Source organism: Peromyscus californicus, unplaced genomic scaffold, assembly GCF_007827085.1.
Source record: "Peromyscus californicus insignis strain IS unplaced genomic scaffold, ASM782708v3 Scaffold_9__1_contigs__length_137607984, whole genome shotgun sequence".
Lineage (NCBI taxonomy): Eukaryota > Metazoa > Chordata > Mammalia > Rodentia > Cricetidae > Peromyscus > Peromyscus californicus.
In genome coordinates, this window is record NW_026294617.1 from 33,301,856 (window position 1) to 33,310,253 (window position 8,398).

At 41.0% G+C, this 8,398-nt stretch overlaps 1 long non-coding RNA gene across 1 annotated transcript; it reads right to left on the bottom strand.

The window, feature by feature from the left end:
- Positions 1-1,082: 1,082 nt before the first annotated feature.
- Positions 1,083-4,191, bottom strand: LOC128106308 (uncharacterized). The gene is made up of 3 exons (XR_008216655.1): positions 2,946-4,191; positions 2,249-2,413; positions 1,083-1,717 (listed from the first exon to the last, which is right to left on the bottom strand). It is a non-coding gene; the product is annotated as an uncharacterized LOC128106308 (long non-coding RNA).
- Positions 4,192-8,398: the final 4,207 nt, after the last annotated feature.

Here is an 8,398-nt window from a genome sequence, read left to right on the forward strand (position 1 = left end):
TCTGGAAATAGACAGGATCTATACAAGTAGCCCTGGACAGTTTCAAAGTTACAAGACCCTCCTGTCTCCTAAGTGCTGGGAATACAGATGTGTTCCACCACAGCTGGCTTTGCAGTTTTCTGTGGAGCTATATGGCCTTGGTCTTTCTTGAAAAGAAATTTACAGCCAAGTAAAATGATCTTACAGCATACATAGTTACAGAGAAAAGTCAGAAGCGAGGTGCACATTAAAGAGACTGTCTTGTGTTCTATGGACAGTATGTCCTTTTATCTAAAGCCCTGTTAAGTCCAAGAAGTTTGCTTGCCTTTTCTCCAAGATCCTCCTAGCATAAATATCAAAATATCCTCAACTCCACTGTCTTAACCATCTGCGAGACTCTTTAAAACTGTATGAGAAACATCTTAGGCTGATGGCTTATAGAGGGCATGGAAGAGTTAGCTGGGGTACACACACACACACACACACACACACACACACACACACACACACTCACTCACACTCACACAGGCAATCTCTGTGCTTCTGCTACTTTTCATAGAGACACCTTGTCTATACCTCTGTGGAATGTCATTTGAGCCTGAATTCCTGTGCTAGAATTTAGAACAATTTTAATACCTACAGTTTTATAAGAGATTAGTTGTGGGTGGGGGAAGACCCTTTCTTCTGCTTGTGAATTAGTGAATATAACCAACTGGAACACTTTGTTATTTCTTTATGTGTATGTTAACTGACATATGTCATAAAAGTCTACCTGGTGCTGAATTTCCAGGCTGGGTCCAAGAAGAGTGTACCACTGAACATTCACCATAGAACCTATTAAATTTGTCAGTCCACCAACATCTAGCACTATGATTAGACTGGATGTGAAAAAAAAAATCTCTTCAGCTTGTGGCACCTACCAAATAGAAAATTCAGGTGTACAACACTTGATATTTTATAAAAACAGCCCCAATCTGACTCAAAACAAAACAGAATTTTCAAAGCATTTTTGTTTTAAAAGTCTATTTAAAATTTGGGGGTATTTCTAGACAATCTGCAATTAGTTCCTCATTTATCAGTTGATAAAAACAGAGGCTACCAAATTCATTACTAACATGAACAAGCTACAATGTCTCATAATCACACTGATTTTAAAAGTCCGTGTGGGTGGACCGTTATTAGGTATTGGCACAATCTGTTCCTGAGTAGGTGGTAGCAATGTGCCTGACCTGTCAGGAAAAAAACTTAATCCAAACAAATGCAAGAAGCATTTTCTTTATTAGAATGTACTGAAACATTCTGGGGAACTAACAGCATTGTCAAGCTTGCTTTTAGGCCAAAAATATACCTCCTCAGCTCATGTAGGAATACGACCTCCTCTGACCTCACATTCACCGGCTTGATCTTGGCTCCCACCGCATCTGGATTTTCCACACAGTACCTTCAGCTTGTGAGTGTCTTGCCATCTGTTGAGTCTCCCCTCATCCTTCCTGTCTGGTTAGCTTCTTTCTGATGGTCAGCAACTCCTTCCCCAGTCCTCTCACCTCTCAAGAGAATATGATACTGATGTGTCCACATTCAGTGCCAGGAGCAGCTTGTCTAGGTACCCCTGGAAGTATCTGAAGTTGGGTTCTCTTCTCTCTGCTTCCATGGCACCCTGTAGACCAGCACATTAGTGATTTCTGCATTGCTTTGAGTCTTCCTTTGTCTGTCTCTCTCCCAGCTGGACTGTTAGACCCTAGGTGTGAGAATGTTATTATTCACACTTGTATGCACATTGACCTTTATAAATAAGTCATTTAATGGACTAATGCATGAAACCTCAAGGTATATTTTTTAAATAAAATGGCTGTATCGAATTTGCCTAATTGCACAGGATACATTTGCTTCCATGCTTTTGTTTAAAGAATTTATTTTATATTTATGTGTATGAGTGTGTTGCCTGAATATTTGTGAACCACATGCATGTGCAATCCCTCACAGGCCAGAAGAGGTCATTGGCCCTTTTGAACTCAAGTAAAGGAAGTTGCGGGCAGTCATGTAGGTACTGGGAACTGAACTAGGGTCCGATGTAATGTGGGATTCAAAACAGGACTGTATACATTCTATTAAAAGATTTCTCCTATAAGTTTTAGCAATTCTGTACCTTTTTTATAAAGAAAAGAAAATACTAACCAAGTTGAGACTAGGTAGAAGATTTCCTTTAAAAATTACATAAAACTTTAGAGCTGTAAAAAAAAAATTTCATTTTAAGTGTATGAATGCTCACCTGCACATATGTGCCTGTGAATGCAGGTGCCCTCAGACGCTAGAAGAGGCCATTTGATCTGGAGCTGGAGTTAGGGGTGGTTGTGAGCTACTGCCGTGGGTGCTGGGAATCAAACGCAGGTCCTCTACAAAAGCAGCAAGTGCACGTAACTGCTGAGCCACCTCTCTGAGAAAGGAAAAGCCACCAAATGTGTTCACAGTTCAAATTATTCCCATGGAATTGTGCCAAATGTATCTAGACAGTGGTGACATAGACTGGTTCTCATTATTATATGTACAGTTCAAAAAGCAAAGATCCTCCCCTGGGCAACATCGTCACACACAGCCGCTCTGTGCATTGCTCTTTACAGCATGCTCACCTCTGCGCTAAGTGTTTTCTCCACATTGCCTCTTTCAGTTCTCACCATAAGCCAACAACAGTCACCGAACAGCCTTCTCTGTAAATACTTAATGGGGTAAACAAGCAAACAAAATGATGCCGTCAGCATTATTTGGCGGTGAGGACACCCATGTGACTAAAATCAAAGCTTTGATGAAATATTAAAGTTTGAAGAGCAAAAACTTTAGGGGTCATACTCCATCTGGAAGGTGAGGATCATAAAGTTAGCTGTAAACAGAAGGAAAATGGCAATGGGTGTCGGCATGGGTCCCGGCGGACGCATTATTACCAGGTGTTGGGTGTGAAACACAAGAATTACCAGATGCTGTCCCCTTGGCAAAGGGGAAACTTTGTCGCTGAGGTGTTCTGATGCTGATCTGGAATTTCAGCTGATGGACTGCTGGGCTGCCTTCACTCTGGAGTACAAAATGAAGTCAGTGAACACAGCTCACTGGGACTTCTCTGGTAAGATATAAACTCTTATTTCTGTGGGGGCAAACGGAAAACAATCTATTTGAAAAAGAATAGATGGCCCGGGTTATATTCAATTTAAATAAATTTACTAGGATCAGGGGATTATCCTAGACCCTTAAGGATCACTAAATCCTCTCTTCATTTTCTTCAGTAAAATACACCAGGCGCTGTGTATCTCATCCTGGTGCTGCTCTTGGGAAGAACTACTGAATCTCAAGGAAACAACAAAACAATAACTCACCTGAAAATCCCTTACATGTGGGTGATCGCTCCTGAAAGCCCTGTCTTTGGGTAACTTATCATGTCTTTTGAAACATGAATGTCAGAGGATCTGATTGTTAACAGTGGAAAGCAGCAAACAGCTGTTTTCCATACCTCTTCATAACCCTCTTCATAACTTTCACGCTACAGATAAATGAAAGACTGCATAACTATTTTTGCTACTAGGACCACACAGTGACTACTAAAAGATAGAGCTAAACCCTTTAGCAGCACACAGCCTTAGCCTAGCAAATTGCACAGTGCATGCCTGAAATCCTGCCTTTCAAGTCTCCAGTGAGAGCAAATGAGAGCCATAGTTTTGAATCTCTCTGAGTTGTTGTCCTGTGCTCCTGCATAAAACTCAAAAATAGAGTAAGAGACAGAAAAGCACATAGCTTCCAACTTTCCTTAGGGGAAAGATGACAGATTCCATAAATGGTAAAGAAGGGGGATCATAAAAAGCTTTCCTTCTCCCAGGTGGTGCTATGATCGCATAGCCATCATGTGCCCAGGCTGGCAGAGGTACACACCCCTTCATGATGCCCGACACTGCTCATGCAGTCCTTGGGGCTGTTGTCCAATTGTGTGGCAAGACAGCTGCTGTTGGCTGAGTTAAGCCCTCTGTAAGTGTGATTTCTGTGTGCTGTCTCTGCAAGGTAGATAGAAGGAAATACCTTCCAGCATGACTGAAAGTATTTCCAGGGGTTGGTGTGCTACATAAATGAGACTGAACACCGTCACACAGAGTCCATATTAGTGATGAATGCCTGGCTGTTAATAATAACTAAATGTTCTTTGCATACAATAGTTAGTTGAAGTATAATTTAAATATATTTAGAGTATCTGTTTTAAATGTAAAGGTCTATGTCCAATAGGTGCTGTTACTATATATAATCAAAACTGTTATGTATTTTTTTATGTATTTTAACTTTAATTTTATTTAGCACTAATGCAGGCCTGTATGTAGAAGGGCTGCTGTGTGCCTGTGTGGAGGTCAAAGGACAACTTTCAGGAGTTGGTTCTCTCTTTCCACTGTGGGTTTTGGAAACAGAACTAAGGTCATAAGACTTGTTAGAACCCCCCCCCCTCCTCCTCCTCCTTCTTCACTTTGCCTGCCTGGAACTTCATATAAACACAATCAGGCCCTATGTGCTCTTTCAGGCTGACTCTCCCATTCCCATCACTGCTCTTGAGAATCAGTGATGCTGCATATGCCTTTACTGTTGTTGAAATCATTTGTATGGATATACCAAACGTTTTCATTGGCCAATAGTTTGATTGTTGGAGATTTTGATTATTTCTGTAATGGTGCCTCAAACCTAAGTAGGCCCCTAGACCTTAACACAACTGACTCCATGATGGAAGTGCCATTCAGGCTGTAAAACGCAGCACATAGACAGCATCACCTGCCAAAACTAAAACTAAGACCTAATCCATCGAAGTCCATAGTTATGGAAAAGTCTCTAAATGTACAAACCTTACTTTTTGGCTTCTGTAGTTCCTGTTCTGGCTAACTGTTCTTGTTAACTGAAGTATGTGAACCCAGAGTATGGTTTTTGTGTTTAAAGTCCACCCTGAGAAAGGCTTGGTGCTACACAGGGATCCAAACACCCAGTGTAGTTGGCTGGTGACTAATAAAGACTTTCTATGGGCGTAAGCCTTTGTTTGAGCAGTCTGCTCTGATGAACACCCCACCACAGTTTTCAGTTTGGGTTGGTTGTGAAAACACCTACAATGGACTTGCCTGTGTGATTGCTTCTGACATGTCTTTTGACATCAGCAGGGAGCCTTAGAGTCAAAGTATGTAAAATGATAATTCGTTGTCAGGATTATCTGCTTTAAGCTGCTTTTGTCCAAGGTGAACAGCTCGTGTGCTGGATCTAATCTGCCTTCTAAGAAACAGATTTATCTATCTATCTATCCATCCATCTATCTATCTATCTATCTATCTATCTATCTATCTATCTATCTATCTATCTATGTACCTATCTATGTATCTATTCATTTAACGAATTCTGGTGTCCTTACAAACACTGTGATTTGGAAAATCTTGAATCCAAACTCTCTGTCTCCCACAATGACTATCAGGTCAAAGCTGAAATTCCTGCCAGCAAAAAAAGTCTTTTGTTTTCTCTTTCCCGCAAGCAGGGTTCTTTAAATATCAGTAATATGAGCACAGCTCTGGGATGCAATAAGTTTCAGAAGTGGTTTATGTTAATGTTTGAGGACTGCCTCCTTGTGCTAATTCTCCGTAGGACTTTTCTTCTTAATTTTCAGAAACTTTGGTCACAAATTGTATCACCTGTTTGCCCAAATTCTCTTTTCTCCATGCATCAAGTTTGGAGAGGATGTCTGGGGACAACATCATCCACCTCAAAACTATCATATGTTTATTTAGATATTTTTTTTTTTTTTTTTTTTTTTTTTTGGTTTTTTTCGAGACAGGGTTTCTCTGTGTAGCTTTGCGCCTTTCCTGGAACTCACTTGGTAGCCCAGGCTGGCCTCGAACTCACAGAGATCCGCCTGGCTCTGCCTCCCGAGTGCTGGGATTAAAGGCGTGCGCCACCACCGCCCGGCTTATTTAGATATTTTAACTTTAACAAATATAGATATTAATTGCCATGTTGTCAGTTCTTAATTTATTCTGTGGTCAATAGCTGACTAGCATGATTCTCTTGTATATTAGAGATGCATGATAAATTTGACAAGCATGGTGAACTTGACCTAAGTTGAACTTAAAGCATATATTTCACATTTTCTGTTATTTTTGATTGATAACAGATAATCAACTTGGGGGGGGGAAGCCAATATTAAGGATATCTTCGGTCTTACAGAAACAACATACAACTTTACTTGGCATGTTGCTTCATTTCAGTATCGTTCAAAAATATGATTCTGGAGGAATTAATTCATTGCTTAAATAAAGATGTCCTCTTATGAGCCAAGGCCAAGCACCAGGCCGAGCTCCGAAAATCCAGTCGAAGAGAGGGAAGAGGGATTCTATGAGCAAGGGGCATCAAGATCATAATGGGGAAGCCTACAGGTATAACTGAACCAAGCTAGTGGGAACTCATGAACTTTGGACTGACAGCTGTGGAGCCTCTGGACTGGGCCCTCTGCATGGGCAAGATAGTTGTGTAGCTTGGTCTGTTTGAGGGGCCCCGACAATGGGATCAGGATCCATCCCCGGTGCATGCACTGGCTTTTTGCTGCCCATTGCCTGTGGTGGGACACCTTGCACAGCCTTGGTGCAGGGGGGAGGGGCTTGGACCTGCCCCGGCTGAATGTGTCCAGCTCTGCTGACTCCCCATGGGAGGCCTTACCTTTTCGGAGGAGGGGATGGGGATGGGTTAGGGTGGAGGGAGCGGGCAGAGGAATGAGGGAGGAATCCGTAGTTGGTATGAAGAATGAATAAAAAATTTCTTAATAAATAAAAAAAATGTCCTCTTGAATGCAAAATCATTTTAATTTTTCTATATTATCACTGTTACTTCAGTAGGGATAATTCAATAACTTGCTTAGTTATTTTCCACGGGCTTCTTTGTATGAGTACAAGACACTGGCTGGGCACTGAGACAAAAGAGTGGAGGAAGGGCTGAAGTTTTCTTCCATTTGGAACTGAATTTAATATTTGACCTTAGGTTCACCATGTTAGGAATAACGATGAAATGGGGTAAAACACTGTGGGTGTCTGAGCTCAGCGCTGCCAGACAAACCGTGCAGAGAAAGGCAGAGGGTATCCCTCCATCTGAGCAGTGCTGATGCTTGAGCGGAGAAGCACTGATCTTTTATTCTCTATTTCTTGTTTTCTGTTTCCTGCAATTTTGTTTAGGCATTGAAATTGCCCTCACTTAAAATTACAATGTAATGTGTTTGCTATAACAGATTTTTCATTTCTCTTTTGAATAATTTTAGTATATCATATAATTTACGTCTTCAAATTAAGTAAAATAGAAGCATCTATTTAAATAAATCAGGATAATAAATAGAAACAGACAATGCTTCCTTCTTTAGAGGCCAATACTGTCACACAGTATTTAAAAATCAAGTTCAGCTCTAAACTTCTTCCATATAGCTGCATTGAAATGAAGAAAAAAATGGGAAGAATCATAAGCTATAAGCAAAACAAAAAGATATAGGAAGAATTATATGAAACAAAACAAAAAAAAATCAAAGCAAGAAACTGTGGCAAAGGGAGCCATTGTACATTGATAGGTGTACAATATAGCATGGTGCTCTAATAACATGGCCACAGACATGTAATGGAAATAAAAAGAAAGGAAGTAGTTGTTGCATAGGGAAATCAGCAGAAGCCACCCCTGTGAGAAACTTCAATGCAGCTATTTCAGCCCCTGACAGGGAAATAAGCAAGAACAAAAGAAAAACAGAATTGGGATAATGCATTACCCAAAGCCAAATACTTCAACCCTGCATCCCATGGTGAATGGATTTTTCTTTTCAAGCATCTTTGAATCATTTTCAAAAGCCATTGTTTATGTCATTTCGCAAGCACAATAGCCTCGTATGTGAGCGAGCAAAAATCACAGAAGCCATTCTTCGTCTCGGTATTACTCAAGGAGACATACAGCCAGCTGCTGCAGGTGACGGGGCTCAGTGCTGGTGCTAAGAGCTGCCCACGTTTCCTGCTCAGACACAGCACCTCCAGTATTGTCCCAGAAAGTGTGTGGTGTTAGAGTTACAGATACCTGGGTGTTTTACACGGGAAATGAATTGTAACAAACCAAGAAGGAAGGCCTATCACATGGCAAGTTTCCTTGACTTTGGCAAACAAACCAGAGAGTCTAAATCCAGCATATTAGTTCAAGGAATCAGGCATGATTGCGATTTGGTCTGAACTATAAAATGAGCTTGAGATACCAACAGAAAGGGGTTTTTAAGACCGAGAAATACAGAGATCTGGGAACTGACTACTTAATGTCTTACTAAGGCTAGGTAGGAGTCTACCTCCATAGAAGCCCTGAGAACACACCAATGTAACCATTGTAATTGTCACCTGATGGAGAGGCGGTGGGAGAT